General features: G+C 53.7%; 1 protein-coding gene across 3 annotated transcripts in view; it reads left to right on the forward strand.

Moving 5' to 3' along the window:
- The window catches only part of LOC113204214 (rhophilin-2), a 128,474-nt gene that overhangs the window by 48,124 nt on the left and 72,203 nt on the right, over positions 1-8,147 (forward strand). The gene's annotated exons all lie outside the window — the stretch shown is intronic.

The raw sequence follows: 8,147 nt of genomic DNA on the forward strand, positions 1-8,147 counted from the left end.
GGCTCTTAATTACCCTCCCCCTCCGGTCAACGCCACCCCTCCATCTCTCCCCTCCAGTCACCCCTCCCCCTCCGATCAGCGCGACCCCTGGTCAACGCGACCCCCTTTTTCTCCCTCTCCCTCCCCCCGCTCTGCATCGGCACTTGGCCGTGTGGGGCTTGCGACCCAACATGCTGCATTAGGGGAAGGGAAAGGAAAGGGGAAAGGAAAGGAGAAAGAAAAGGGAAATAAGGAAAGGAGAAAGGAAAGAAAAATAAGGAAAGTATATTTTTTATTGTTCCGCCAAATCCATCAAGGCTTGTAGGGTTGCCTCGTCATCCTCATTGAGGTCAATCTCTTGATAGCCGTAGGGGCGAGTGTCTTTACGGCCCTTGTCCAACTGTCTCTTGGTGAGACAAGGCCTCCAGATCTTTTGGGCAGGGCGCGTTATGATACGCCAGCCCTTGACTCTGGCAAGGTATGAGGGGATCTTAATCAGCGTGGGGTCCTTGCCGTGCAGCACCATGTCTTTGAACCTCTCAAATGTTACAATGTCACTGCACGACTGGTTTATAGTTACGCCCCTCAGCTTGATGATCACTTTAGTATTATTTACATCACCGCCGCACGCTATTTTCATTGCATATTGCTTAGCCCCGCCCGAGCAAAACTCATAGCAAAAACTACCCGGGCCGAACGCTTCTAGCTCGTCTGTCAGCTGACCTAGGTAGGGCCCTAGGGGCGGGTCTGGGCACCCAGGGCGCGACACGAACGCGGCCGAGTCCGTATCTCCGTAACAGAGCCTATCTTGCAGCAGCTCCATGTGCTTGTAGAGCTCCAGGCGGCCGTACATAGTAGTGTACGCCCCATGGATAACAGAGTTGGTTGGCAAGGACTCTTGGCATGCTTCTACAAGAGTGTAGGAAACGTGCATCAAGTTGTCACTAATTGGTATGATGGCTTGAACTTGGATGGTGTCATCAGTCACATACCGGAGCAGATCAGTGTAGTCTTGCACCATGACAACTTGTGCACGCTCAGGCCGTTCGCACGCCTTGCCCCAGGCAGAGTTTAGAATGCCTTTGTACAGATGCCGCAAGGAGGCATTTTTCTTGACGGCCGCGGGGTCCACGGTGATGCCGAGCAGTCTTTTGTTGCCATCAACAAACTCCTGCTTGGCCTCATCCGAGGTGCAGTGGGAGGGCCAGCCGCTCGCCTCGATCTTCTTACGCATCCAATGCGTAATGAACTTACTGAACAGCCCCTCCTCTCCGGTTTTTACATTGTATTGCATGGTGTTTGGGTAGTGCCACACCTCATCAGTCCTGAGGATCAGGTACCCGAGCTGCAGTGCTTTACGCACCTCGGGCACGGGCCACACTCCCCTCAAACACCTCTCCTCGTCCAGGTTGTGAGTGCAGGGTCCCTGGTTCTCCTGCTCACCGCATGTGCGGCAGAGGACGAACAATAGGCGACCGTTGGGGGAGCGCCAGGGGAGGAGGGGGAGCAGCAGATCTCGCGGGGGGAGCACAGTGCAGAAGATGTAGCCCTCCGTTTGGTCCAGAGAGGGTGCGGCGGGGTCCTCCCCCACAAAGACCTCAGGGTGGCCTATCACAAACTTCTCCATGCAGAGAACGGCAGGATAGAGACTCTGCACGTCATAGTAATTGATACGCTCGCCGGCCTCCAGATCACACTTGTAGTATGCCTTAAAGGCGCCCGTGCGGCCGCCGTACAGTCCATCCCGCTCGTTAAGTACTGGGGGAGGCTCACACTTGTTTTTCTCGAAAAAGGAGATCATGTGGGGGTTGTATTTTTCCTCACAATCAAACTGACACTCCCAGATCTTTTTAATTTTGTACCCGGCCCGCTTGAGAGTGTCATGAATACGCATGGTGCGGAAATAGCGGTCCTTCCGGGTGGCCTCGGCCCTCTTATCGCGCACCTCGCGAGTGACATTTTTGAAGGTGAGGCAGTGGTCCGGCGGGTGGCTGTGGTGCCAGCAGCCCAGAAAGTCGTACACTACTTTCTCCCCATTGACCTCAGCGTAGCCGTCTACCTTGTAGGTGCCCAGGAGGCGCACCTCACGGCCGTTGCCGGCGTGCTGTATTTTTTGGCCTGGTTGGAGCAAAGAGTTCTCATACTCTAACCAGCGCAGGGCCTTCAAGGAGCAAGTATCAAGACCTCTGTAAAAACCAGGGCGTGGAATAATGCCCATGGTCTGGGGGCGCATGAAATCGCGTCTAAAAATGCAGAAGGTGGTGCTGCTCAGGGTTAGACAGTGATGGAGGCAGTCGAATCCTGCCTCCTTAATGAAATCTTGACGGAATTTCTCACAGGCCAAGCGTAAAATTCTGACGTCATTAACGGTGTAATCCCGTATTTGCTCTCTAAAATTAAAAATGACACCTGCTTGGAGCTGTTCTGCGTGCCATTTTTCAAAGCTTTCAGCCTCCTTAACAGACATTTTACCAATACTGTAAAAGTCTTTGGAGGGGATAGGTCCAGAATAATTGTAATTATCAGGGTGATTAAACATGTAGGGGAAGTCAAATTTCTTAACCCCTTCAATGCCGAAACATCCTGGTAAGTTACTCAATTTAGTCCCCAAGAAGAGACAAGAGTCTTTAAAGACCCAAGACCCATAGTTCATACCTAGGATTCTCATACCTTTACAAATGAGAGTAGGTATTTTTCCCCGGGCTGCCATCTCCTGGACGTACAGGTGATGGTCAAAGCCTGCGCCATTATGATGCCAAATGGCGATGTGGCGTTTTTTCTTTTCGACCAGAGCAGGTCTTTGAGAGGCCAATTCCTCCAAATAATCAAGAAAGGCCGCTACAGGATTTTTCGTCAAATCGTCAAGTGAATGAAATATTTTTGTGCGTTCACCGTGATTGGGGCAGGTGATAAAGTCGCCTTCCTCTTTCTCACAAAGCTCACACACTACTTGACACACAAGGTAATTCACTTTATGCTCAAACCAATTTTCTTTGTCTTGGTAGACCTCAAATTGAGTCGTCTCGCAGTCCGCGTAGACTCTAAGATAATCGGTTTTTTCACACAGGGGTTGTTCCTCCCAGGGAAGGATGTAGCACCGGTGAGGTTTGTTGGGAAACTCCACAACAATATCTTTACAGTATTTACAGTAGTAAGAGTTGCACACGTGTTGTGTGCGCTTCCTCTTACCCCGAACATTTAAATAATATACACTGTTACAATTTTTACAATACTTTCTTACTTGACAAGTAGTACCCCCTTTTTGGTAGATTTGGGCCGTCTTGTGATACTCAAAGCACTCTTGAGAACCAAAGAATCGTCCACACAGAGCGCAATCAATGTAATTGCCACTACCGTCGAGGGGATGGTCTTTAGGAGCATTGCACCTCCAACAACTACCGACACAGCGGTGCTCCCCTTTGTTACTGCACCCAACAAGACAGACTTCACAAAAGTACACATATCCGAACGCAGCCCTGGGCTTCAGCACCGCGTGGAAGTGCCCCTCGTGTAGAAAGAGGTAGATGTTTGAACGGGGCTGCTCGTCCGTGGACTTGGGCCCTGCGTACAACTGCTCCTTACCACGTCTGTCTAAAAAGACGCAGATTCTGAATTTCTCAAGAACTTTTTGGAATTTCTCTACTTCCTCTACGCCGCAGGGCTGGTTAGGGTCCACGCCTGCCTTGATACACAGCTCTCGAGCCTTGTGTTGTTGCATCACAGAATGGGGTTTCTTATATTTACAAAGCAACGCCTTGGAAATATTTTTGTACACAGTAGCGATGAATAGACACCTAGCCAGACACATATTGTCGCTATTCTCAGGAGAGAAAATAGCACCCGAGTTGCGGTTGTATCGTTGGAGCCAAGACTCTACCGTCTCACACGGCCTCCTATCGTGCCTACCGCCGGGGCGGGGGACGGGTATGTGAATCATTTTAAAGCGCAACTTCTCATCAATAAGAAAGTTTTGATTAGAGTTAAGTGTCCGCACAACTTGGCTCAAGATGACATCTGGAGCGAGTTGGTCGATACGGCGCACTCCTAAGAAAACAGGCCTGTCATGGTGTTCACTGGACTCTACTTCCATGAAACACTTGTCATGAGGGGCGGCGTCGAGCGCCTTAATCTGCCTGTCTAAGATAGTTTGGAGGAAAGACTCCATACTTTCTTGAGTGAGAATGTCTTTAACGACACCTCCAATTTGTACAGTTTCTTCTCGACAAGTCACTTTAAAATTCTTAAGAGTCCTTTGACTGGTTGATTGTACCTCAATGACAGGTAGGGTAGGCGGTTGCTCCTGCCACGGCCGCCACAGAGGTGGCGGCGCGCGCCGCGCCTCCTGAGGCGAGGGGGCGCGCGGAGGAGGGGTGCGCTGCTCCTCAGAGGAGGGGGCACCGCGTGGTGAGGGGGTGCGTGGCGGCGGAGACGCCCGGCCCGCACCGCCGTCTGGAGGGGTGTCTCGCACCTCGGCCTCTAGACGACGAGCACGAGCTCGGCGGGTCTCCACCCCCATCCCCAGCATTCTCAGGGCGAGATTGTATTGCTGGGGAGGGTCACGCCCCTGGAGACGCTCCATGTAAAGAGCATCTCCTTCAAGTATGAAAGCATCTAAAGTCTCAGAGCGGTTCACCACGATACCGCCCTGGACCACAGCGTCTATGAGACGCTCAAATACAGCTAAGATAGCCGCCGCACTGAGGGTGCCGGCGGCAAAGCGTGGGAGATGCTCGGAGAGCAGACTTAGAAGTTCCGCGGCGCTGAGGGCGCTGGCGGTAGAGTGAGAGAGCTGCGATGCAGGCATGGTCTCTCCAGTACGCTGAAGGCGCACAGACTGAAGTGTCGGACGCCGTGCGCCAAGGTCATATACTCACACACCCACCCCCACCCTTCTTTGCCCACTAGCGCTGGTGGTTGTTGGGTGAACTACGCCTTGTGAACAGCTACCGCTCGCCCTTGTGGGGGCCCGGCTCGGCTCCGGCGGAGTGGATCGGCTGCACTCGGTCCCGGCGGTGCTCGGCTCGTACTACTAGCGCTCCTCGCGGGTTTTTGGAAAACTACCCTTGCGGTCCGGCTCGGCTCTGGCGTAGTGGTCCGACCGTGCTCGGGCCCAGCGCCGCTCGGCTCGTATCACTAGCGCTCCTAGCGGGTTTTTCGGAAAACTACCCTCGGCTCTGCCGAAGTTGCTCGGCTCTGACGAAGTAGCGCGGCCGTGCTCGGGTCCCGCCCGCGCTCGGCACGTAGCACTACCGCTCCTAGCGGGTTTTTCGGAAAACTACCCTCGGCTCTGCCGAAGCTGTGCCGAAGTGGTCCCGAAGCTGCTCGGGCCCGGCGCCGCTCGGCGCGTATAACTAGCGCTCCTCGCGGATTTGTTTGGAAAACTACCCCTTCGGGCCGGCTCGGCTCCGCCGGCGTGGGCCCGACCGCGCTCGGCTCGTATCGCTAGCGCTCCTTGCGGGTTTTTGGAAAACTACCCTCGGTTGTGCTCGGGCGCGCTCGGCTCGGCGCTCGGCTCGGCGCTCGGCTCGGCGCTCGGCTAGCTCGCTCGGCCGGGCGCTGCGTGCGCGTGCGCACAGCGTTTGCCGTGATTTCATTGGCCAGCCTCAACCTTCGGTTGCCAACCACGGTTCAGGGTGCCACTCGCGGTCCCCTCCCCTCCCTCCCCGCGACCGGCGCGCGGTCGGCTCGCGGGTGCGGTCCCCCTCCCTCCCCGCGGCCGGCGCGCGGTCGGCTCGCGGGTGCGGTCCCCCTCCCTTCCCGCGGGGAAGCCGGGCGCGGGGGTGCGCGGGGAAGCGCGGGGGTGCGCGTGACGGGTAGCATCCGCGGGTGTTAGGGTGGGGGTGGATGCGCGCTCTCGTGGACGTTTCTGGAACTAACAGCTTACAACAAAACCGAGTGTTGGAGTCGAGAGACATCATTCTGGAGCAGCGCTCACAGTCCCTCAGACTGAACAGCCTCCTCCTCGCCCCTCAGGCTCGCCCCTCAGGCTCTCTCTCGCCCTTCAGGCTCTCTCGCCCTTCAGGCTCTCTCTCGCCCTTCAGGCTTTCTCACTCGTGCTTGCCTAGCCTTGCTCTTTTACGCGTACCCTTAAGGTACCGCCCACGCTCGGTGTAGACAAAGTACTTGAGAGACAACATGTGTCTGTGCAATACATGCAAAGGGCAAAAGCCCACCTGTCTAAGGATGGGGTGTAAAGCCACCGCAGATTTGCCTTGCGTTTGCGGCAAGACGAAACGTGGCAAGGCGTCAAAAATGAAGGCTACGAGCCCTGTTAAACCTGTGCTCATTAAGACCGAGCCCGAGGAGGACACCCCTGTAGCCTCTTTGCCTAGAAAATTTACCAAGCGTAGGCTTGAATACGTGGAATCTCAGGCTTCACCTGAGGACACGTACGCCTTTGTCTCACCCCTACAACCAAGGCCCTTAAGCCCTATGAAGTGGGATGACGTGGAAGCCTATGTAGACTCCATTACTCGAGATGAGGCTTTTTCTAACAATGACAGCGACATGCAAGTCGTGGTCTCACCTATGTTGGATGCTGCACAAGGGCCGAGCCGGCCGATGCCATCTTATGACACGACTGGTATATGGGAGGATATTCTTCTCCCCAAGTGTATGCCTGTCATACCGGCACCCCCAGTGGACGATATGAAGAAGTTTCCTTATGCTGTCAATAAGATTATCTACGACTTAAACTGCAGCGGTTCAAAGACCGTAGAAGTGGGCGTGTGTGTGAGAAATTTCAATGACTATGCCTTGCTTACTGGCGAGCGCGTCGGCGGCAAGGCAGGTGAGAAGATCAAAATGAGGCTCACTCCTTTTGAATTGACAGCCTTGATGAGTAATCCGGTATTCGATTTAATCGAAAAAGGGTTTAACAACCCAGACGAGTTCGACCCCACTACCGTGGGTGGTCTACTCTTAAGTTTCAAAAAATTCGAAAACAACGCCCATCTGGTGGTAAACAGACCGGGGGTATCGTTTTTCTTACGGTACGCCCGCCCGACTGTGGAGATATGGCGTACCTTACGCCCTGCAATTGCAGAGTCACTTGACGAGTGCCATCTGCACGCTCCCCACATCAAGGAGCTGTATCATTTTTTGGTTTCTAGTGTTGTCAAGCAGGGGTCTCTCCCCGCTGGATACTCTCAGAAACGAGCTCATATCTCTAATATTTTGCGTAACACGTCAGCTGCTATGTATGACCATCACTTGGGGCAGATGCCCGTTAAAAGCTACGAGACGTGGAGACTGCAGCTTATTAGCTTGCATTTTAATTCACTATTCTTTGCAGTCTTGAAAGAATTCGAGAAACAATAGAACTTATCATTTAGTTTAAGATGTGTGTGTGTTTGTGTCTGCTCTGTATCTTGTATGAATTTCAAATGTTTTTTAGTTTAAGCTAAGTGTGTCCTTTGTTTTGTATCTTGTGTGTATTATTCTGAATAAATATAAAAAACATTTTAATCTGTGTTTTTTCTTTCCTTTCCCGTTCATTCACGAGTTAAAAGAAATACTCTGGAAAAATATTTATCTTAATTTATTTACTTTTTTTATACATGTCGTCATGCCGCTAACTTTTTATGAATATTTTTTAACGCTGTCAACGTGGCAGAGGCCTTGTCTAAAGCCTCCTTGAGGTCCTGCAAGAGGCGTTGCGGTGGTGGCGTGCGCCCTTGTCCCAAGTCTTGCAGCGGCGCGCGCCGCCGCGGTCCTCCCGGCGCTTGAGGCAGCGCAGCTATCAGCTGTGCTTTCCGGGGTGGTGGTGGTGGGGGAGCCGCGTGTCGCGCTCCCGTAGCTGGAGGGAGGGCGGGCCGCACCGGCCCACCCAAACGCGCCACTTTCGGAGGGCGCGGACCCAGCTGTGCCGTCGGAGGTCTAGCGCCCGGCACAAAGATCTTGGGGCGCGGCCCCGCCCGGGGAATGTCTTCTAGAAACAACCTCCTCTTTACTGCACGTCCCTAGAAATAAAGATTAAACACCGAATTAATTACAGCTCCACTTTTACGCGCTCACACACACACACACACACACACAAACACACTCACACAAACACACACACTCACACAAACTCTCGCACACACACACACACCCTCACACCCTCACACGCACGTCGTGCACGGCGCACGCCCCCACGCGCGCGCGCGCACACACACACACACACACAC

This window comes from Frankliniella occidentalis, unplaced genomic scaffold (genome assembly GCF_000697945.3).
Source record: "Frankliniella occidentalis isolate FOCC.00 unplaced genomic scaffold, Focc_3.1 Scaffold4, whole genome shotgun sequence".
Lineage (NCBI taxonomy): Eukaryota > Metazoa > Arthropoda > Insecta > Thysanoptera > Thripidae > Frankliniella > Frankliniella occidentalis.